Genomic DNA, 24,786 nt, shown 5'->3' with positions numbered 1-24,786 from the left:
CCTGTGGCATCATTTTGGTTGTTCAATATGGATAGGGCCTAACTGTGGCCTCCTAGTGGAGCATGCTTATGCATTTGTTCCATAGCTGCTTTGTCTTTACGGTCCAAATCGGTGGACTAGGTGACAATTTGATCTTGCAAATTAAAGGTTGTTTCGGGTTCATTGACTGGAGGTTCTTGTATGCGGATAGCAATTTTCTCAAATGGGTCTTTTAGCCCCCCAGAAATTGTGGAACATTTTCCTAAAAATCTTCCCAATGTTTGCAGCATTGATAAAACTTGATATAATCAAACGTTCACCAGTGCTATTTAGTAGCTTTTGGTACATTGTGGAATATAAAATATAACATTTTTAGGCTTGCTTTATGTCAAATATAGTGAAAAATGGGGTGGTCAAAAATATTAGTCCCCATGTGAATTTTTGCTTTCAAAACACATCTAATTAACCAATCAGCTTTCAAACCACACCTTCGCATTCAATCAGCATAAAAGGACTCCAAAAAACAGGGCATTTGAACACATTATTGAGAGGGACTACTTTTACTCACCATGCCAAAGACAAAGGAAATCAGTCTTGAGCTCAGAAAGAAGATGGTGGAGGCTTATGATAAGGGGAAGCCTATACTGCCATTTCCAAGCGTTTCACAGTGTCTAGAACCGCTGTACGTTGCATCATTGCACAGGAGACAAATTCTGTAAGAAATAAACCTGGGCATGGTCGTAAGCGCAAGATTTCAAGAACTCTGGAGAGGAAAATAGTCAGATGTCAGCAAGATGCCCCGGCCATCTGCCAAGATGATTGTTGCTGACCTGGCCTCTTCTGGAGCTGATGTTTCAAGGAACACAGTTGTGAGGGCTCTTCATCGTGGTGGGCTTCAGGGCCATCGTCCCAGAAGAACCGGTTCTGTGACACGCGGGAAGAACGTGTCGGAAAGAAAAAAACGACTATAGCAAGCGTGACAAGCGGGACGCGAACCCCGGTCTCCTGGGTGAAAGTCCTGTGTTTGACCCATCAACCACCCCAACCAACCTCCTTACGTGGAAATTCGCCTTTACATACTACTCGCTAAATCCTATCTAACTGCTGCTGCTCTGTTACACAAACACACTGAAAGACGCCTTTTTCGTTGCATCAGACGCTGACAGCCACTGTCCAAACCTCCGTATTTTACGAGTTCGGAATGAGAACGGGTTGCACAACCAGACTGAGGTTTGCCCGTGAACATTTGAAAGGTAAAGATGAGTTTTGGAAGTCTGTGCTTTGGTCTGATGAGACTAAACTGGAACTGTTTGGGCACATGGATGTTGCTTATGTTTGGCAAAGAAAGGGAGAGGCCTTCAACCCTAAGAACACAGTTCCCACAGCTAAATATGGTGGTGGGGGCATCATGCTGTGGGGCTGTTTTGCAGCCTCAGGCACAGGGAGCCTTGTTCGGGTGCATGGCATCATGAAAAAAGAAAATTATGTTGAAATTTTGAGGGATAATATGCAGAAATCTGTTCGTGGTCTAGCCTTAGGTTGTCGCTGGGTCTTCCAACAAGACAATGACCCAAAGCATACATCAAAATTGGTCCAACAGTTCCTGAAGGATACCAAAACAAAGGTCCTGGAGTGGCCCGCACAGAGCCCAGACCTCAATCCTATTGAGAATCTGTGGCGGGTGCTCAAAGTGAATGTCCATGCTCGGAAACCACGCATTTTGGACCAGCTGGAGCAATTTGCAGAATCCAAGAATGGGCCAAAATCCCTCAGGAGACCTGTGCCAACCTAGTAAAGAACTACTCTAAGAGGTTGTTGTCAGTTGTGGCTCAGAAAGGGTACACTATTGACTATTAATGGCCAGGGGGCTAAACAATTTATTGTTTCAACTCACTATATCAATAAAATATCCTAGTCAAACTTAGTGGACATTTTGTCTTTGTTATTTTGGAAACAAATACACTATAAACACTTGTTAATGGTCATTTCCATGGAGAAATAAAGGGTTTTGTCTAATTTCATAAGGGGGGCTAATAATTTTGGCCTCAACTGTACATCTAAACACATCCAATAGATACCCTGGTCTGCTTTGTTTACATTCCTCACGGTCACTATACTATCTCACCTAGGTGACTGTTTAGTCAACAGTTTTTTAATTAATGTCCATCTGGACGTCTGCTCGGTGTCGGCTTTGTAACCCTCGGCATCTGAGTGTAGGAAAACATGGTCCCAATTAGTACAGTATTCTGTGCAGAGATAGGCTTGATCGGTATCCCTCCCTTTCGCCTTGCACACAAACTGTTGGCCTGAACATGGGTCCACAGTAAATGACTGTGTTCTGCCCATGGTTAATGTAATTGAGTGGGTTGTATCGTGACTTTGTTTTTCTCGTCGATGGTGATGGGTAGGCGCAGTTGGTAGGCGCGGTTGTGGATCAGTGGTCAGATTCAGATTCGGATTTGTAGCATTGATTTTGGCTATTTCCCTGTTTCTTAGTAGCTGTACGTCGTGCCATATTATTGGTGTCACTATAATTAATGCAACTGTGGAAAGGACACACATCGTTCCCCTGAGACTGCACAGTACTTGAAGTCTAAATGGATGCCATGGACGGTGGCGGTCCATTTTGTTGGGTTTCTGGTTGGAGACTCCTTACTGATAAGTCTAGTTCACTTTTTCCTCTAATGTAGTTGAGGGATGCAATCTATATATATATATATATATATATATATATATATATTCTTCACTGGGTTTGAGACAGTCCACTAATAACACTTTTCTAGTCTAAAACACAGACCCCCTTTGCAGCCCAGACTACCCTCCCCCACTTCGGATCAGTGAAACTAAGACTCCTCAGCCTGCTCTGTCTCCCCCAGACAACCCTAAATACCTTATTACAGTGTGATGAAGGTAAATCTAGGTGGTCCTTTCAGTGATTTCAAAGTGGTAGCAGTAGAGAGTAGGGCTTAATATGATCCCACCTAGGACTGGACCATATGTTTTGCTTTATCATTTCAAGGAGCACCCAGCTATTTTGACCATAGAGGTAGATGCAATATCTCTCCTAATTTCAATTTTTTGGTAGCGGTCAAATCAGAGACTTTTATCATGCATGAAGCACTTTCTCCAACGTTTATCACTCAAACGTGTAGACCATCCTTATCACTCAAGGAATCAAGTAACGTTTATCACTCAAACGTGTAGACCATCCTTATCACTCAAGGAATCAATTAAAGTTTATCACTCAAACGTGTCCCTGGGATCACTAGACAAACTTATCAGTCAAGATGTCTAGTCTTGCAATATCATACACGGTATTTTTGGAATTTTTTAATTACATCCAGATGTCTGACACTCACAGAGATTTAGTTTTGAGTCCAAATGTGAGAAATTCAGTCATAATAAACAACAGGCATCTCTTACTTGATGTTTTTGGTGGCCACCCTTGGATCTTGGAGAGCAGAGTCTGAGTTTTTTGAAGTCCGCCAAAAAAGTCTGGTTCGGTTTTAATTTCGGGTTCTTTGGTTCTAACCATGAAGGAAAAAATGTGACCGTTGTCCGGTTCTGGTCTGGCCAGATACTGTCTGACTCCAATTTGTGGTCACTACACCATGTACCTTTAAGTTTTAAGGGTAGACCAGAATCAAATCAAGACACAGGATTCGCTCAGATAAGTTATATCAAAGCTTTAGTGAAGACAGAGTCTCCTCAGGAACTGGTCCCGACTAGCCTAAAAACCCTAGCTTTTATTCATCTCAGGCTCTGCCTTCTCCATGGTGTGTGTCTTCACTTATCAGTTGGATGTAGTCCAGGTCCGGCTTTCTCATGAAAATTGTTAAATGATGACGCGCAAGAAGACAGTTCTGTTATTGTTAATCAGACAGGTGTCTCAAATTGTATACTCTGTTTCAACAGTGTTTAATGGTATTGTACTGTCTGAGATATGTACGTGCTTATCTTCTGCAGAGCAGAAAAGGGGCATAGCAAGGTCATTTCACGCCTGAGTCTTACTTCTTACTTATTGCGAAACACATCTCACACACAGCTGCATTATTTGTCAGCTCTTCTTGGTCTGAGAGTCTTTTATTCAGGTTAATTATTTTTCCCGGTTATCCGGTAATCCCTTTCAGACTTATCAGGCCAGATGGCTTTCTCACAGACAGTCAGGAAGAGCAGAGACGAGGCCATTCATGACTTTCAAGTCTTTACACATATTTTCACAAAATATATCCTACAGAGTGCGCCAGAGGACTATTAATTGAAGCTTGTCAAATGAGGAATGTTTATGTCACTGTAATTATGCTTTCAGTGTGTTTACCCCTTTAGACAGGTGAGGTTACAGAAATATAAATGACAGAGAGGGCATTCCTGAAAGTTTTTAGCTCTTGGACATTTTATTGGCTAATGTGTTAAACATTTAAATTTCTAATGCATTGGGAAAGTGCTGCTTAAACTCAACAAAGGAGAGTTTCTTAGTGTAAGCCTTAGTTTGACCTCTATGGGCGACTTTCTCACGGAACACTTCCTGCAAACAGGTAAAACTGGGATTTGCTCCAAGAATGTTTTAAGCAGCTGACAGAGGGAACATAAAGTGTTTTTGTATTAACTGCATGTTAAATTGTCATACTTTGTGTTGGGTGTGGTCAAAATAAAGGAAACCCAGGTGTTGGTGATGGCAGTGAAAGTGGCAAGCTTATCTCTAAGTAATGATTCTCAGTGATATTCTTGGCTTCTGAGTTAAAGGATCATTCTGGTTTATTACATCTTGAATATTATAATTGGTGATGATAATGTAATATGACATATCTGTTAAATTAATGAACACCTTTAGGCTACAAAATAAAATAAACTGAACACAGACAATAAATAAAAAATCTATGGACACCACGCCAGGTGCAACAAGAAATATCAAGCTACAGAAATTGAACCGCCTGGCATTTCTTGTAGAATTAACAGGTGAATAAAGCATCACTAAGTCTGAAAATATAGAGATTTAGTTTTATGCAGCCCGCAAACACATGTATGAAAGTGAAAAGGGAACTGTACAGTATTTGCACACTGTGTAGCGTGTATACAAAGCACTACCTTGTTAGGCAACGCTGTGGTTGTTGACATTTTCATCTGGAGAGAGTCACAATGAGAGTTCCATGAGTTTGTTATTGTACTAACCTGTCTGAATATTATGTAAGCCTTGTAAAGTCCCCCATAGTCTATATCCACGACGTTCCACTTCCTGGATTGCTCCGGTGCCACAGGAAATTCCGCCGGATGCGTGTCTTTTTGCCGATGTCCATTTCCTTCCGCTTTCTTTGTGTTGGAATTTTAAAGTCCGGTGGATTTATGAGGACTATGTTTAACTACTCCTCAGATATCTGCATGGTAAATTGAGACAGCTAGCTAGACTATCTGTCCAATCTGAGTTTTCTCTTGCATTACTAAAACAACTTGTGAATGTACACATGTTCCACCAAAACAAGTTCCTTCACGAGGCTATTTTGCAGCAGCTCCTTAGCTTAGCGCCGCCCAAGACGATTGTGATTGGTTTAAAGAAATGCCAATAAACCAGAGCACGTTTTTCTCCCATCCGCAGCGTGTAAAGTCATTTGTTACTTCCACCCATGTACATTTGTAGTTTTGGCCATTATTACGAGTGATAAGGGTAAGCGGGTCGACTCCTTTTAGTTCTGTTTTTGGTCACCAAATCTTAGGGAAATTTGTCACTAAGAGGAGCTTTCAGGGCCACTGGGGGCCTAGGGAGGAAAGGCGATCCCAATGTATTAACTAAACTGTCTGTTGTAAACAGTTTCAGACTAACTTCCTGTTTAACTTTGACCTACTGTACTTGCCTCAGTTGTGTGCACACAGTTTTTCTGTGGAATGCGACATTACCACATACATTTCTGGTGCACCATCTTTTGGAGGTTTGGGCTCCAAATAAAGTGGTTTAGTCTGGATAAACCTTTGGCTTGTATACAACCTGTCTGAAGTCTGACCGCTTGTTATTTTTGCCCCACCTGACTTCTTAGCAATGTTGACATTTTCCAGAGGCTAGTACTCTTGTGAATACATGATACATACATGATTATCATAACTGATAGAAATGATGGACAAATCCAAGAAAAATAAAGCCAACAACAACAACAACAGAATATTCCTGATGATGGCAGATCTGGGGTCCGTTTCAGCAAGGAGGTTTAACAAACTCTGAGTCTAACCCTGATCTCTGAGTTGATTTACCCTGAGATGGGAAGCTCAGGAGATGTGAAACTGGGAGTTTGCGGTTTCAGAACAGCTGATTTGAGTTGGTTCAATCAACTTTGAGTAGGTTCACTCGGAGTTAGGCGCGTGCGCCACCACAATAAAAATGCAGCATGAATGGAGCCATGATACTATGATTTACCATGGTAACAACCACAAACAAACTGGTCGGCGGAAATACTCATGCGCACATACAGCGAGTTTGAACATGTATTTTGTGGCTGCTGCAAAAGAGAGAATTTGCGTGGGAGAAAATTGCTGCTAGAGTAAATGCGTAAGTTCCAATATAGTGTATTAATATCATATTTAATCATAAGTATAATATTACGGGTGAAATGGTATTGAACCTATAATCTATTTCATTTAGGTGCAATCCTGCGGGCGAAAAAGTACTAGGTAGCCTATGGAGGCTGCAGCACCATCATTAACAGAATTATAAAAATAATCTTTTATTTCAAAGGCTTTACATCATTCATCTGCAATACTGTGGAACTCGAATGAATGAAAGCGTGCTGCGTCAGAGGGAGGAGACTGAGAGAAACTCGAGGTTTACTGAAGAAAACCTGCTCACGACCAGGTTAGGTTCACAGGCTCAGTTACCATAGTAACTGACTCTGAGGTTTCTGAAACGGGCTGGAGTTACCCCTCTCTCTCAGGTTTGATTAACCTCCCTTTCTGAAACAGAAAACCCAGACTTTCCCTCATCTCAGGGTTAACAAACTCAGAGTTTTCACTAAACCTGCTTTCTGAAACGGACCCCTGCACTCTTCAGAAGGCCTTGTTTAATAGCTAACATCAAACCAGTGGCTAAAGACCTGTGCCTTATTAATGGGGGCTTTGCCATCGTAAATCCAACAAACAAGATGATCACTCAGAATCATTTTTAATTATTAGTCATTCCTTTGCCATGAAAATGACTGGATTGTATACATTCTGAAAACTCACTTGCAGCAGCCCTATCCAACTGTAATGGGACTTAATGTTATTCATTTAGACCACACCCTGCAGTTGTTTTAATAAGCCAGTGTTTATGTATTTGTATTGGTCAAAAATAACAATGATAATTTCTTATGTGTCTGTGGGTACAGTGCATGTGTCATTTTTCTGTGAGTCATTTTAAAATATCTCTTCTGTTGTGAGATAATAATGGAATTGTAAATGCAAGATGTATTAGAAACTTAATGCTGTAAATTGACCATTTAGGTGTTATTAATAAATACTTCTATACATAGCATGGATTCATTTATGTGTAGTGTACTAAAACCAAGAGGGCAAAAAAATATAAAAATCATATTTTTTGCAGGAGTGGGATTATGGAAACAGTCCCATGCAAGGTTCTACGGTATGGCCTTGTCAGAGGTCTGAGCTCTCTGAGTGCCCCTCTAGTTTGGTTTTCTGCAGTACACTCCTCATGTCCTCAACATTTTGCAGCTCCCGCTGTAACTCCTAGATTTATTCGACATGCTTACATTCTATGTCTATTTGTCAATGTCTATGTCTATGCTTACTGTCAATGTCTATGTCTATGTCTGTCTGTCTATGCTATGTGTCGTCTTCCATGTCTATGTATCTATTAACTGTCTATGACTCAACTTTTGTCTGTGTCAACTCAACTTACTCCTGTCGTCTGTCCTTGTCATTTGACTGTCGTATTGCTGTGTCAATGCTGCATGTGTCATGACTGTGTTGTTTCACTCTGTCGTTGCTATGCGCCGTTGCTATGCGTCGTTGCTATGCGTCGTTACTATGTGTCGTTTCCCTCTGTAGTTACGATGTGTCGTCTTCTCTCTCTTGCTTCGTTGCTTTGTGTTGTTGCTATGGGTCGTTGCTATGCGTCGTTTCCCTCTGTCGTTATTTTATGTTGTTTCCCTCTGTCGTTACTTTATGTTGTTTCATCCTGTCGTTAGCAAGAGCTAAAGTTAGCTAGCAAGAGTTCCGGCAGTTGACGTCACGCAATCCCCGCATGCACCAGTCAATATCAAAACACCCATCGGCGCTGAGCCAGAGTTAGCTAGCTAGCTACGTTACTAGCTAGTTGCACCTATTGTAGATATATAGCTAGCTAGCTAGCTAGTTAGCTAGATAGATAGATACTTTATTGATCCCCAAGGGGAAATCATTTGCTGCCTATTTCAATAAACGCCTTGATTCAGCATGGTGGATAGCTGCTGTGCGCCGGGATGCCAGAACCATCGGAAAAAAGATAATGGGTAGCATTTTATAGGATTCCTAGCTAAAGATCCCGAGAGAAGAAGTGGCTAAATGGATTGCTTCCATAAAACGTGCTAGAAGCAAACAGAACCAAACCGAGCGATGGGAGCCCACAAACAATGGATTTCGGTTATGCTGTGACCACTTCATATCAGGTAACATAACAGAAATATCTTATCTATGTAGCTAGCTATGTATGTAGCTTATCTATGTAGCTAGCTAGCTAGCGTTAGCTAGCAAACAGGCTAAAACGGTTTCTAACGGTTGAGGCTAGTAGGGATACAGCTGCTAGCTAGCTACGTTCCTTTCCTTTCTAGCCACAACCATTAGTTATTACGAAAAGGTAAGTTCTACCTCTGCAGTATGGCATGGATTGTGTGTGGATTACAAAGGCTAACGTTAGCTAACCTAAAGAAGCACTGTATTCATATTTAAATCCTAAAATCTCAGACTATACTGACTGATATTGCACTATTCCTTCCCTCTCTTTTGTATATTTTTTGTAAAATTGTAAATTATATGTGTATATGTTTATACTGTACACTTAACAGTATTTTTTTATATTTCATACTGTCCTTTCTGTTTTTATTCTTTATATGTTAAGTGAGTGTTGTACTTTAGAGCAAAGATTAACCAGAGTCAAATTCCTTGTTTGTTTACTCAAACCTGGCCAATAAAGCTGATTCTCATGTTGTTTCTATGTACTTATGTTTTAGGGGAAAAGAGTGACAACTCTCTGTCACCTGACTACGTTCCTTCAATCTTCAATCATGTTCCATCCCCGGAGAAGAGAAAAAGAAGAATGAGGTTAGACGTAGTCAACAGAAGACAGAAGAACAAACTTCAAAGAATAGAGAAAGCAGCAAAGCCATCAGCTGCAGCAGTAATGGATGTAACGGATTGTCCTCAAGACAACAGCCAGCGTCCTACTGCAGGTGAAGGAATCTAACATCAACAAAGAACTTGAAAATGAAAATATTCTGACTTTTCCCAATGAAAATGACGATCCAGCAACTCCACCATGAGAGAGTAAAAATTGGAAGAAACACATTCAATCTCTTGAGTTGGAATGCCAAGCTCTGATAAATGAATATGTTGTTAAAAGAGAAAATGAATACAACTGCACTGAATGAGAATGGAATACATCCCAAAACTCTGCTGCCCGTCTCCTCACCCACACCCGTTCCTGTGATCACATCACTCCCGTCCATCAGAACCTCCACTGGCTCCCTGTTTCCCAACGCATCCAGTTTACAGTCCTCCTCCTCACCCACAAAGCCCTTCATAACCAGGCTCCTTCCTCACAGACCTGCTCCACCGCCACAATCCCCCCCATAACCTCCTCTCCCCACCACTCAGAACCACGCACCATACCTGGGGTGACATAGCTTTCACCATTGCAGCCCCCTCCCTCTGGAATTCCCTACCCATGCACATCTGTGACTGTACTGACTTATCAAAACACACCTCTTCAGATTAGCTTTCCACATACAATAGTCTTATATTTCTCACCTGATAGTTACTGATTTTATTGTTTTTAATTATAATTATAATAATAATATGCTTGTTTTATGGTTGGTTTTATTGCTGTTTTTATTGTGCTATATGTGCTGTTTTTACTGTAAAGTGTCTGAGTACCATGTAAAGCGCTATATAAATAAAATGTATTATTATTATTATTATTATTATATGAGTCTACAAAACAATGATAAAAAGGTTAATATCCTCACTGGTTTACAAACATATTCACTACTGACAGTGTTCATTTTGTAGCTCCCTATCTCAAATGTAAGTCCACCCTAACATTATTTCAGCAGTACATGCTGGGTTTAATTAAGATGAGAATTAATGTCTTTTGATTTTTTTTATTTTGGCATTGATTTAACCGCTGTTTCAAAGCTTTTCAAACACTGTATTGACGTAATGTATTGCAGATTGGTGCCGATGTGCAATATGCTGTGTAAGCGTATAGTGAAATACTGTGGACTGTTGGTGCAGTGTTGGTGAATGTAAGATGCCTAAACCAAGGAGGATTAATTGTTGTAGGGCGAAAATGACTATTAGGCAATAATGACAACAAATAAGTATTACACTAGTTATATTTATTTAATAGCATTTCTTTCTTTTTTTTATCATATCACCCCTTGATTTCTTTTCTTCTGCTGTTACAGTTCCCTGTCATGTCACCAAATGTACAACGTTTAGTCTTCTCCCGCTTGTCTTGTCTATTTTTTGTAAATAAAGATTGTGGGCCAACTCCTTTTCTAATCTTCTCACGACTAATTCTTTCTTTTTGGTGAATTGATCACTTTTGTGCAGCTACGACATATCCACTGTTTAGGAATTCTTTCAATGCAAAGGCAAGTTTGGTGAAAATACACTTGAAACTTTGAACTGAACAAAAACCTGACACACAGACCAACATGTTCCATACTCCTGGCTCACTGCAGTAGCACCACTGTTGACCATGATTTTGAAATATTGCTGCTGGTTGGAAAGTTGGCTGAAAGTAATCTGGGTTGATTTGAATGGGCTACAGTATAGGCTAATTATAAAATACAAGTATTAATGATGAATCTATAGCATAGTAGTTATTCAAATTGTTTTCACAGAATACATTGAAATAATAGGTCAACAATGTTCATCAATAATGTCCATTGTAACAATAGCCCCCGAAAGTCTAAATTTGTTTGTCTCATAACCAGATCTCAATAAATACAGTTTGAGGATTGTTGCCTTAAGTAGTGTTTATTCATCTTCAAAGTTTACTGTACAACTGATGCCAATTTATTTTAAAAGTTACAGTATACAAAACCTGATTAAAAAGTACATTTGTGACTAGATTTTATTTAAAAAAAAATCTGGTCTTCATAACATATTCTCATTGCAGTCATGGGGGGGGGGGGATCTGGGGTTGTTCTGTAAAGAATGACAGATATCAGCAGAGGACACATTACAGAGAGGCTCTTAATGAGTCACTGAAGGGAAAAAGACCATGCTAGGAAGTAAGGATCTCACACACAAAAATCTGCTTTGTAAAAATAAATTTTCCAGTCAGATGCTTAATTTACTGACAGAACTGAAGCAGTCCCATGTTGGCCCCAAGGTGGCGCACACACCAAAACAGATGTCACCCACCCTTTGCTAAACTAACAAGAAATTGCCACTAACTCAAAAAGTGACAGATGTGTATTGACCACAATCTAACACTCCACCCTACTTCACCTTTTAAGCTCTACAATGTTTTTGATCTGACAAGTCATTAAAACAGTCAACAAAACCTCAATGTAAAAACCCCCATTCAGTACCGTGCCTTAGTGCTGTTTCTTTTGGAAAACTACATCAGTATGTTAAGTAAAGAAAACTACTGCTCTCCCAAACTGCTACATGTGCTTACTTCTGTTTTTGTTTTTTGTTTTTTGTTTACAGATGGTGTATTTCGATAAAGCCTATATATTTGGCATGCATGTTATCATAATGTTTTTGTTGATAATGTGACATTTAAACACATCATCTAGATTTTACTAGCAGCTACCTTGGGAAGGAACTTGTTGCATTGATGTTGCACCATTTAAACAAGAACAAGGCAGGAATCTGATAATAAGTAGCATGATAACCCGTGCCATCCATCTTTACTTCACTTACAGGAGATTTGACACAAATACGAATCATCTCCCTGTTTGAAATATTTATTTTTCACTGAACACGATACATACAGCATAACTGCTTTAGTGTAACATGGGAAGTTATTTTCACAAAGCAGATTTTTGTGTGCGAGATCTTTACTTCCTAGCATGGTTACAAAACAAAGACCAGATTTTTTTTTTAATAGAATAAAATCTAGTCACAAATGTACTTTTTAATCAGGTTTTGTATACTGTAACTTTTAAAACAAATTGGCATCAGTTGTACAGTAAACTTTGAAGATGAATAAACACTACTTAAGGCAACAATCCTCAAACTGTATTTATTGAGATCTGGTTATGAGACAAACAAATTTAGACTTTTGGCGGCTATTGTTACAATGGACATTATGATGAACATTGTTGACCTATTATTTCAATGTATTCTGTGAAAACAATTTGAATAACTACTACGCTATAGATTCATCATTAATACTTGTATTTTATAATTAGCCTATACTGTAGCCCATTCAAATCAACCCAGATTACTTTTAGCCAACTTTCCTGATATTCGGATTGCTCTTATTAATGTAGCAAGGTGTAATTGCTTTAGAAGAGATAACACTGGCAAGCCCTGATGCCACAGCGGCTAGAAGATTTTTTTAAGCAAATGTATAATTTCAGAGCTAATTGCCAAGTATTTTTCTGCTCCAAAACCAGCAGCAATATTTCAAAATCATGGTCAACAGTGGTGCTACTGCAGTGAGCCAGGAGTATGGAACATGTTGGTCTGTGTGTCAGGTTTTTGTTCAGTTCAAAGTTTCAAGTGTATTTTCACCAAACTTGCCTTTGCATTGAAAGAATTCCTAAACAGTGGATATGTCGTAGCTGCACAAAAGTGATCAATTCACCAAAAAGAAAGAATTAGTCGTGAGAGGATTAGAAAAGGAGTTGGCCCACAATCTTTATTTAGAAAAAATAGACAAGACAAGCGGGAGAAGACTAAACGTTGTACATTTGGTGACATGACAGGGAACTGTAACAGCAGAAGAAAAGAAATCAAGGGGTGATATGATAAAAAAAGAAATGCTTTTAAATAAATATAACTACTGTAATACTTATTTGTTGTCATTATTGCCTAATAGTCATTATCGCCCTACAACAATTAATCCTCCTTGGTTTAGGCATCTTACATTCACCAACACTGTACCAACAGTCCACAGTATTTCACTATACGCTTACACAGCATATTGCACATCGGCACCAATCTGCAATACATTACGTCAATACAGTGTTTGAAAAGCTTTGAAACAGCGGTCAAATCAACGCCAAAATCAAAAGACAAATTAATTCTCATCTTAATTAAAGCCAGCATGTACTGCTGAAATAATGTTAGGGTGGACTTACATTTGAGATAGGGAGCTACAAAATGAACACTGTCAGTAGTGAATATGTTTGTAAACCAGTGAGGATATTAACCTTTTTATCATTGTTTTGTAGACTCATATAATAATAATACATTTTATTTATATAGCATACAGTAAAACCAGCACATATAGCACATTAAAAAAAGATAAGCAATAAAACCAACATATCAAACAAGCATATTAAAAGCAATTAAAAACAATAAAACCAGTAACTATCAGATGAGAAATGTAAGACTATTAGTATGTGGAAAGCTAATCTGAAGAGGTGTGTTTTGAATGTGTCCAGGTCAGTACAGTCACGGATGTGTATGGGTAGGGAGTTCCAGAGGGAGGGGGCTGCAATGGTGAAAGCTCTGTCACCCCAGGTACGGCGCTTGGTCCTGCGTGGTGGGGAGAGGAGGTTAGTGTCAGAGGAGTGGAGGTTATGGGGGGGATTGTGGCGGTGGAGCAGGTCTGTGAGGTAGGACGGAGCCTGGTTATGGAGGGCTTTGTGGGTGAGGAGGAGGACTGTAAACTGGATGCGTTGGGAAACAGGGAGCCAGTGGAGGCTCTGAAGGACGGGAGTGATGTGATCACGGGAACGGGTGTAGGTGAGGAGACAGTCAGTATTTTTTTTTTTATGTATTCCATTCTCATTCAGTGCAGTTGTATTCATTTTCTCTTTTAACAACATATTCATTTATCAGAGCTTGACATTCCAACTCAAGAGATTGAATGTGTTTCTTAAAAAAAAAATTACTCTCTCATGAAGAAGTTTCTGGATCGTCATTTTCATCAGGAAAAGTGAGAATATTTTCATTTTCAAGTTCTTTGTTGATGTTAGATTCCTTCACCTGGTCTGCAGTAGGACGCTGGCTGTTGTCTTGAGGACAATCTGTTAGATCCATTACTGCTGCAGCTGATGGCTTTGCTGCTTTCTCTATTCTTTGAAGTTTGTTCTTCTGTCTTCTGTTGACTACGTCTAACCTCATTCTTCTTTTTCTCTTCTCCGGGGGTGGAACATGATTGAAGATTGAAGGAACGTAGTCAGGTGACAGAGAGTTGTCACTCTTTTTCCCTAAAACATAAGTACATAGAAACAACATGAGAATCAGCTTTATTGGCCAGGTTTGAGTAAACAAACAAGGAATTTGACTCTGGTTAATCTTTGCTCTAAAGTACAACACTCACTTAACATATAAAGAATACAAACAGAGGACAGTAAGAAATATAACAAGAAATACTGTTAAGTGTACAGTATAACAATACATGAGAATTTACAATTTTACAAAAAAATATACAAAAGAGAGGGAAGGAATAGTGCAATATCAGTCAGTGCTTCTTTTAGGTTAGCTAACGTTAGCCTTTGTAATCCACACACAATCCATGCCATACTGCAGAAGTAGAACTTACCTTTTCATAATAACTAATGGTTGTGGCTAGAAAGAAAAGGAACGTAGCTAGCTAGCAGCTGTATCCCTACTAGCCTCAACCGTTAGAAACCATTTTAGCCTGTTTGCTAGCTAACGCTAGCTAGCTAGCTAGCTAGCACAGATAAGGTATTTCTGTTACGTTACCTGATATGAAGTGGTCACAGCATAACCGAAATCCATTGTTTGTGGGCTCCCATCGCTCGGTTTGGTTCTGTCTGCTTCTAGCATGTTTTATGGAAGCAATCCATTTACTTCTTCTCTTGGGATCTTTAGCTAGGAATCCTATAAAATGCTACCCATGATCTTTTTTCCGATGGTTCTGGCATCCCGGCGCACAGCAGCTATCCACCATGCTGAATCAAAGCGTTTATTGAAATAGGCAGCAAATGATTTCCCCTTGGGGATCAATAAAGTATCTATCTATCTAGCTAACTTGCTAGCTAGCTAGCTATATATCTACAATAGGTGCAACTAGCTAGTAACGTAGCTAGCTAACTCTGGCTCAGCTCCGATGGGTGTGTCGGTACACGATCCGTTCTGCCTGCACGATCCGTTCTGCACATGCGCAAAATGTTCGCGCATGCGCGGTTGTACGAGGATTTACGACACTGCACGATCTGTTCCACGCTTCCGGTCGACAGCCAAGCTAACGTTAGTTTAGCTAACAGCTAATTCGGCTAACTGCTAGCTGAGACAGCATGTAATAACTTTAAAAGACCCTCAAAATAAAACTTGAAAATAAACGTTGACATATATAACAGCTGTTACGTCAGTTCTACTTTACTTGTGCTCATTTAAAATACAATCACTCAATACTTGTCTTTATTGTTATTACTGTGAAGTCTTAATTTAGCTGTAGCCTGCTTTTCCCATTACGTTTGAGTTAACGTTATTTTAGACTGAATCTAGCTGTCAGCTAGCGGTTAGCCGAATTAGCTGTTAGCTAAACTAACGTTAGCTTCCCGGTGGAGGCTAGCCATAGGCTAGCGTGGAACAGATCGTGCAGGTCGTATGGATACGTAAAACAGTATTATCTTGCGCATGTGCAGAACGGATCGTGCAGGCAGAACGGATCGTGCAGGCAGAACGGATCGTGTACCGACAGGGTGGTTTGATATTGACTGGTGCATGCTGGGATTGCGTGACGTCAACTGCCGGAACTCTTGCTAGCTAACGTTAGCTCTTACTAACGACAGGGTGCAACAACATAAAGTAACGACAGAGGGAAACAACATAAAATAACGACAGACGGAAACGACGCATAGCAACGACCCATAGCAACAACACAAAGCAACGAAGCAAGAGAGAGAAGACGGCACATCGTAAAGACAGAGGGAAACGACACATAGTAACGACGCATAGCAACGACGCATAGCAACGACGCATAGCAACGGCGCATAGCAACGACAGAGTGAAATAACACAGTCATGACACATGCAGCATTGACACAGCAATACGACAGTCAAATGACAAGGACAGACCACAGGAGTAAGTTGAGTTGACACAGACAAAAGTTGAGTCATAGACAGTTAATAGATACATAGACATGGAAGACGACACATAGCATAGACAGACAGACATAGACATAGACAGTTAATAAGACACATAGACATGGAAGACGACACATAGCATAGACAGATAGCATGTTACCTTATTTTTGGCACAATCGGAACATGGAAGACGACACATAGCATAGACAGATAGCATGTCGCCTTATTTTTGGCACAATCGGAACCTCATATTTATTTGCCTTTGCAGGTGTCTCATTTCTCATTCAGGCCCCATTTACACCATGCATTAAAATGCGTTTTGGGTGATCGGATTGAAATCAGATCAGCTTGACCACATAGAAAGTACAGGTGTAAATGCACCCTAAACGCATTAAGGACAGACTGTGATCCAGTCAGCCAAACCACATCCGGAGGTGTTTAGGGACGCATTGTGACCACAAGTATTACTGTAAATGCAAATGCACTTTAAATCCACATAACAACTACCAGTAACATCCTCATAATAAGTCTGGACGCTGGGGAGCGCACAACTTTAAGCCCTGACAAAAAGCACATCTCCATGCATCAACAAGAGAAAAGTCCCGTTAAGAGTAGAGGTTTCCAAAGTTTTTCAGCTCGAGATCCAAAAGGCATGGCAGCTTTATTTGTACAGCATATTTCAGCAACAGGGCAATTCAAAGTGCTTTACATAAAACATTAAAGAGCAGTTAAAAAAAAATTAAAAACAGATAAAATACAATAATGAAAGTTACAGTGCAGCATGAGAAATTAACAATTATTTAAAGAAAGGCAACATAAAAAAGAAAGTCTTCAGCCTTGATTTAAAAGAACTGAGAGTTGCGGCGGACCTGCAGTTTTCTGGGAGTTTGTTCCAGATATGTGGAGCATAAAAACTGAACGCTGCTTCCCCCTGTTTAGTTCTGACTCTGGGGACAGCAAGCAGACCTGTCCCAGACGACCTGAGAGGTCTGGGTAGTTCATAGTGTTGTAGCAGATCAGAAATGTATTTCAGCCCTAACCCGTTTAGTGATTTATAAACCAGCTCCACTTTCTTGGTCTTAGTGAGGACTCGAGTAGTCAAGTCTACTGAAGATAAAAGCATGGACAAGTTTTTCCAAATCCTGCTAAGAAATAAGTCCTTTAACCCTTGATATATTCTTAAGGTGATAATAGGCTGACTTTGTAATTGTCTTAATGTGGCTGTTGAAATTCAGGTCAGAGTCCATGACTACACCAAGATTTCTGGCTTTGTCTGTTGTTTTTAACATTGTCGTTTGAAGCTGAGCGCTGACTTTTAATCATTCCTCTTTTGCTTCAAAAACAACCACCTCAGTTTTTTCTTCATTTAATTTAAGAAAGTTCTGGCACATCCAGTCATCAGGCTGGTTCAATGCACTTAGTCAATTTTTGTATTGGACTATAGTAGTAAGTAGACCGCACTTTTGCACGCGTGCGTGTACACGAATGCGCAAAAGTTTCAGAATATCATGTTGTTGTTTTTTAAGGCCACATGCGTGAAGCAGCTTGTTAGCTAGCTTTGTTAGCTAGATTGTTAGCAGACCGGTTTTCTTCACTAAATGATCGCTACCACAACCACAGGAACTTTTTTAAATCCTTGTTGGAGCAAAAAAGGATAACTTACAGCCATGTATACCCTGGGATTTGTGAATCAGGCTGGATTGTTGAAGAAGAAGAAGAAGAAGGTATGAAGGCTTTTACATCCACTCCATTTGAGGTGAGAGATTTTCCTGTGTGTGTGTGTGTGTGTGTGTGTGTGTGTGGTGTGGAGTGGACCACGGTCTTCTTGTCTCAAACTGATATTTGATTGTAGGGCAGTTTATAAAATAATAAGACATTCATTGGTTTCAATAGGTAATGTACAGTAGATTTAAGATGACTTAATCACACAGCTGCATGATTTTTAATGTAACATTTTCACTTTTCTTTTGTGCTAACCTTATAAACCAATATGGGAGATAGTTACCTGTAAACATCTTAGGTTAGCTAATGTTGTATTTGTTCTCTCCCTTGTAACAAAAGTCAAAACAGTAACAGATTAAATAACATGAAGTCAAAAAAGATCACCACCGGCGAACCAAAATGCTTATGTTATCAACAGTTAGCTCATTCTGGTTTCTTAACTGCGTTGCGAGTTATAGGAGCTTAGCTGGGTGTTTCATGGAGCCAGCTAAAGTTAATGTTAGCGGCCATTATTATAATGTCGACTTCATAGATTACCTTCTAACAGCTGTATTCTCAGTAACGTGCCAATCTGCTAGAAACAGTTTGCTTTTAAATCACTAAATTAGTTGTCACAGCCTCGCTTGGCTTACTTCTCAATGCTGTTAGCATTGGGGCTAACACTATTGTTACTTAGTTTATGACAAATCGTTTCGGTTGTGTTTTCTAACATGATGTCATTGTGCTAACCAGAGTAAAGTAAGCCTTCACAACAGATCTGCTTCAATACACTTGTTAGATCATGTTTCATTACAGAGTTCTCTGTTGATTTGAGTTTGTTGCTGTGTGCTCGCGGTGGAATATAATGTAAACTGCTGTGGGCCAGAAATGCAATGCATCATGACGTATATCCCCTTTAGGCCAGGCTAATGTTGGAAGTCCCTCTAGTGGACAGAATGGGTAACAACAACCACATGATTGCTTTCTTTTGCGCAAACCTTGTAAACCAATATGGGAGATAGGTACCTGTAAACATCTTAGGTTAGCTAATGCTATATTTGTTCTCTCACTTGTAACAGAAGTCAAAACTACGGTGGCCCTGAAGTGCAAATCACCACAGCAATTAGAGAAACGCAACAACAAATCATAAAACACAACGGCAAATAGGAAAACACAACAGAAAAAATGAAAACACGACAGCAAATATGAAAACACGACGGCAAATAGGAAAACACGACAGCAAATAGGAAAACACGACAGCAAATAGGAAAACACGACGGCAAATATGAAAACACGACGGCAAATATGAAAACACGACGGCAAATAGGAAAACACGACGGCAAATAGAAAAACACGACGGCAAATAGGAAAACACGACGGCAAATATGAAAACACGACGGCAAATAGGAAAACACGACGGCAAATAGGAAAACACGACGGCAAATATGAAAACACGACAGCAAATATGAAAACACGACGGCAAATAGGAAAACACGACGGCAAATAGGAAAACACTTCAACAAATCACAAAACACAACGGCATTAACTTCTACCGGAAAAGGTAGGGCCTATCTAGCAGAGGACGGACCCTCCTGATTGGACAGACGCACTGTCTGTCTTTTGACAGGAAGGAGAGGTGAAAAAATAAAAGTGCCTCACTGTCTATGCTTTTAACAGATGGACTAGCCGTTTCTCATTTCAAAACACTGGACGAAATGGATGTGGAACTATGAACTGTGCTGTTGGTGAATCGGCGTCAGTCTGCTTGCAGGAGGAGAATATTCTGTCAGGAACTTTGCTCGCAACGTGCAAAGGTAGGTAACGTTACCGACACCGATAGGCTTTAATGTAAGCAATAGTCGTTTTGTCTTATTTATCCCATGTCAATAAATTAAAAACTCGTGGGAGTTCATGTTTGTACAGTAGTCATAACACTTACCGGTAAGGAGAATTGCAGTAGCTAACCGTTTACATTAGCTTGTAGTTTACTGCATGTATGCAACATTAGCTCATTGTCCAGTAGCTTCTAGCTTTCAGACAAATGCAGTGCAAAATATGATCAGCAACTACAAGGTAAACGCTACCAGCTAATGAGCTACCACAGGCAGTATGATATGCATTAAACTGCAAGTGAGAAAGGGTAAATAGTACTGTAAACACACAAGCTACAAGGCTACAACCAACATATGAAAAGTCATAATACCTCTATTGATAAACACCCACTAATAGAGTAAAGGTAGGTGTAAGTGTGTTAAATGGTCAACAGTTGTCAGTTAAGACCATGATGAAGAAACTACACCACTACACAGTTACATGAAGTACCTTCATGTTACAGTATGCTTAAATATACTTGTGATACAATTCTAATCTTACCAGGACAGGTTGGATAACTACTGGACTAACCTAATCTTACCAGGACAGGTTGGATAACTACTGGACTAACCTAATCTTTCTCCTTCTGTCTGCAGTCCGGAAGCAACACCATCATCGGGAGCTGAGTCTGATCGCCGCTTCATGTTGAATATACTTGTGTACAGTATATAGTAATGTTTGAATAAATGTTATAATAAAGATACACGTTTCATTAATGTCTTTTTAGAGCTTGTATACCTAACTAGTTATTAAAACAGGTAGCATCTGAATATAATTACTCAGTTAGAAGTTTCCTGTGTCCAGGTCATAATTTGATGGAAAAATAAACATTGAAAAACAGTTTATATTATATACACATCCAAAAACTTAAAAGACACAGACAAACTAGTTAATTTAATGCATTTATTTTTTGAATGGCAATCTCTAATATAGCAAATAATCTATTCAACATCTCTTTTGGCCTCTGTCTCCCTGCTTGTCTTTTGCTTTCCCTCTCCTCCTCATCTCTCCCTTCTGGTGACGCTAGTGCAGCCATGACGCTGAAGTTGGCATCCGATTCGCAGCTTCTGATTTGGCAGTTAAGGGGAACTTAAAACTGTTTTTTTAACCTCTTACTGTATTGAATGAGTGTTAGTCATTAAGGTAAATTTATAATTATGTCTAAAACACACTTTTAGATTTGTGAAAGCTTTATTGTCTTTATGAGAACACAATAAGTTTTTTTTTCACATATAAACCACATTAGACTAGGTCTAGATCCACCTAGACTTGTCAAATCTGGACTACATTATCCCAGAGAGGCTAAGGAGTCTTAAAAACACAGTTTTGGATTTGTGAAAGCTTTATTCTATTTGTGAAAATGCCATAAAGGGAGATTTTACTGTTTTTTGCATATGTAGACCACATTGGACCAAGACCAAAACCATCCAAAACCACAATACCTAAACTTGTCAAAACTGGACAAGAATTAACTCACTCTCTCCATGTCATTTATTATATCCATGAGCAGGTCTTCCCCTGTACTTGTGTAAACACGGTAACGCAAACTTGGTAATCTACAGTGGGCAATACAGCACCGTAAAGAAAAGACCTTTACGACAGCAGGTGTGGTGAAAATACTACCACTTTTGTCCAAAGTGGCCGCTAGAATTAACACAAACTGAAAGTTACATATAGCCACTTTAAGTCATAGAAAAAAATGTCTTCATGAATATAATGTGGAACTGCTGTGGACCTCTCTCTGACAGCAACACATTTAGGATGTATTTGATCCTGTCAGAAGACACCATGGTGCACACTTTATCAGAGAGTGTGTCACAGCTGTCAAGGAAGTTTGACAGGTATTTCACAATCCTGTCCAGCTGGGTTTCATCATCAAAGAAGATCAGGACCCAGCGTTCCCCAGAAGTGGGGTTGCTCCTCACCTGAGACAATGGCCTATAAAGTATGAATTAAAAAAAATCTTAATAAATACTCAGTCCTGCCTCTTTTTCTGAGGAAAGGTGAGAAAACAACACTTATGTTGAAGGAGAAGGATTTGAAGAGTAAATTAAACCACTGGCAAATCTATGACGATATTTGGATTGATTTCCAAAAGGTAAAAATAACTTTTTCTACTTTTCTTTTGAAGTGAGAAGGAAGACCTGCTCATGGATATAAGAAATGACATGGAGAGACGTGGACTTGTACGTTGAATGTCAATTAGCAAAGGCCATGCTGTGGCAATAAAATAAAACAGTTTATTTAGCCTCTCTGGGATAATTTAGTCCTGATTTGACAAGTCTTAAGTATTGTGGTTTTGGATCTGGACCTGGTCCAATGTAGTCTATATGTGAAAAATACAGTAAAATCTCCCTTTATTGCATTTTCACAAATAGAATAAAGCTTTCACAAATCTCAAACTGTGTTTTTAAGACTCCTTAGACTCTCTGGGATAATTTAGTAATCCTGATTTGACAAGTTTAGAAAAACGGTGAAATCTCCCTTTATTGTGTTCTCATAAAGACAATAAAGCTTTCACAAATCTAAAAGTGTGTTTTAGACATAATTAATAATTTACCTTAATGACTAACACTCATTCAATACAGTAAGAGGTTCAAAAAACGGAGGATCAGTCACTTAGCGATGTAAATTATGTTTCCCTGCTGAATCGGACAGTTTTAAGTTCCCCTTAAATTTCCCCTTAACTGCCGAATCGGAAGCTGCGAATCGGATGCCAACTTCAGCGTTGTAGTGCAGCCTCCATTTGTTCCTTAGTCCCTGTTAAAAGACAGCAAACACAAGAAAAAGATCTTTACCATTATAAATGCTATAACGGAATGTTATACTTGTTACATGGGAAACTACTCATACATTTTAGCTTTCATTTAACGTTGCTAGTGAAGATAACAAGGTGCAGCTTTACCTCCAATCCTGCAGCTACAACTGATAAACACACCAATTTCTAAATCTCTGCTAACATTACGCATATACAGTAACGGCTTACAAAAAGAGATGAAAATGCCACCGGACATTAAACTTTACGAACACAAATGGCATAAAAGACAGCAACACAGCTAGCTAGCTAACAGCCTAATGTTAAATGATAGGTTCAGTTAGCTTAACATTAGCTCGGGGTGTATCTACCTAATTATAATAGCAATTTGTACCAGCATTAATGCGTAACGCTTGACATTGATGTAACACATTAACGGTGATAACAAATGTACGGCAAACACTAAATATACTTACATTTAAATGTTAATTGTACCATTAGCGATGCCGCTCCAACTCCCACTTAGGTCCGCCATTGTTGTTGTTTTTTTAACGAGCCGGCAAAGCCGCGCGCATAGGATTGTGGGTGATTTGGGAGCGCGAAAGACAGACAGTGCGTCTGTCCAATCAGGAGGGTCCGTCCACTGCTAGATAGGCCCTACCTTTTCCGGTAGAAGTTAATGCCGTTGTGTTTTGTGATTTATTGAAGTGTTTTCCTATTTGCCGTCGTGTTTTCCTATTTGCCGTCGTGTTTTTCTATTTGCCGTTGTGTTTTCCTATTTGCTGTTGTGTTTTCATATTTTGCCGTCGTGTTTTCCTATTTGCTGTCGTGTTTTCCTATTTGCTGTCGTGTTTTTCTATTTGCCGTCGTGTTTTCCTATTTGCCGTCGTGTTTTCCTATTTGCCGTTGTGTTTTCCTATTTGCTGTTGTGTTTTCATATTTTGCCGTTGTGTTTTCCTATTTGCTGTCGTGTTTTCCTATTAGCTGTCGTGTTTTTCTATTTGCTGTCGTGTTTTTCTATTTGCCGTCGTGTTTTCCTATTTGCCGTCGTGTTTTCATATTTGCCGTCGTGTTTTCCTATTTGCTGTTGTGTTTTCCTATTTGCCGTCGTGTTTTCATATTTTGCCGTCGTGTTTTCCTATTTGCTGTCGTGTTTTTATATTTGCCGTCGTGTTTTCCTATTTGCTGTCGTGTTTTTATATTTGCCGTCGTGTTTTCCTATTTGCCGTCGTGTTTTGATATTTGCCGTTGTGTTTTGATATTTGCCGTCGTGTTTTCCTATTTGCCGTCGTGTTTTCCTATTTGCCATCGTGTTTTTATATTTGCCGTCGTGTTTTCCTATTTGCCGTCGTGTTTTCATATTTGCCGTCGTGTTTTCCTATTTGCTGCCGTGTTTTTCTATTTGCCGTCGTGTTTTCCTATTTGCTGTCGTGTTTTTATATTTGCCGTCGTGTTTTCCTATTTGCCGTCGTGTTTTGATATTTGCCGTTGTGTTTTGATATTTGCCGTTGTGTTTTCCTATTTGCCGTCGTGTTTTCCTATTTGCCGTCGTGTTTTCATATCTGCCGTCGTGTTTTCATATTTGCTGTCGTGTTTTCCTATTTGCTGTCGTGATTTGCCTTTCAGAGCCACCGTACAAAACAGTAACAGATGAAGCAACATGAAGTCAAGTACATTTACATTTAGTGCTTACAAGGAACTGATACTTTTTTGGTATAGTAGCACTTCACAGAGGAAAATCCCCCCAATTACAACTATCTAGAGGTGACTGCTTAGTTTATAGTATTTCTTCTTGAAATTACACCTACCAGTGACTTTATTGTAAGATATTGATAACTTGTGTGAAAACATTAACACAGTCTGTTTAGTAATGATTCATGACTGCAAATACTCAGCCCTTTACAATGATCGCTGATTTCCTATGTGTATGTAGGTAAAATTATGTTTTTTTTTATTGTTTTCTAAACATCTTTCACAGAGATCAGTAAACGCTACACAAGATATGAGATGCCGAGTGGCCACATCTGAGACCCAGCAATTATTCCCTACCGGTATGGT

At 39.5% G+C, this 24,786-nt stretch overlaps 3 long non-coding RNA genes across 3 annotated transcripts; 2 read left to right on the top strand and 1 right to left on the bottom strand.

Moving 5' to 3' along the window:
• Nucleotides 1-8,267: 8,267 nt before the first annotated feature.
• On the top strand, nucleotides 8,268-9,239 carry LOC116043538. The gene is made up of 2 exons (XR_004103498.2): nucleotides 8,268-8,603; nucleotides 9,165-9,239. It is a non-coding gene; the product is annotated as an uncharacterized LOC116043538 (long non-coding RNA).
• Nucleotides 9,240-10,145: 906 nt separating this feature from the next.
• On the top strand, nucleotides 10,146-24,382 carry LOC118495408. The gene is made up of 3 exons (XR_004897802.1): nucleotides 10,146-10,298; nucleotides 12,355-12,361; nucleotides 24,373-24,382. It is a non-coding gene; the product is annotated as an uncharacterized LOC118495408 (long non-coding RNA).
• LOC116043532 lies at nucleotides 14,481-15,244 on the bottom strand. Its single transcript, XR_004103496.2, has 2 exons — nucleotides 15,055-15,244; nucleotides 14,481-14,555 (listed from the first exon to the last, which is right to left on the bottom strand). It is a non-coding gene; the product is annotated as an uncharacterized LOC116043532 (long non-coding RNA).
• Nucleotides 24,383-24,786: the final 404 nt, after the last annotated feature.

Source organism: Sander lucioperca, chromosome 7 (assembly GCF_008315115.2).
Source record: "Sander lucioperca isolate FBNREF2018 chromosome 7, SLUC_FBN_1.2, whole genome shotgun sequence".
Classification (NCBI taxonomy): Eukaryota; Metazoa; Chordata; class Actinopteri; order Perciformes; family Percidae; genus Sander; species Sander lucioperca.
This window is presented reverse-complemented; position numbering and strand designations above follow the sequence as displayed.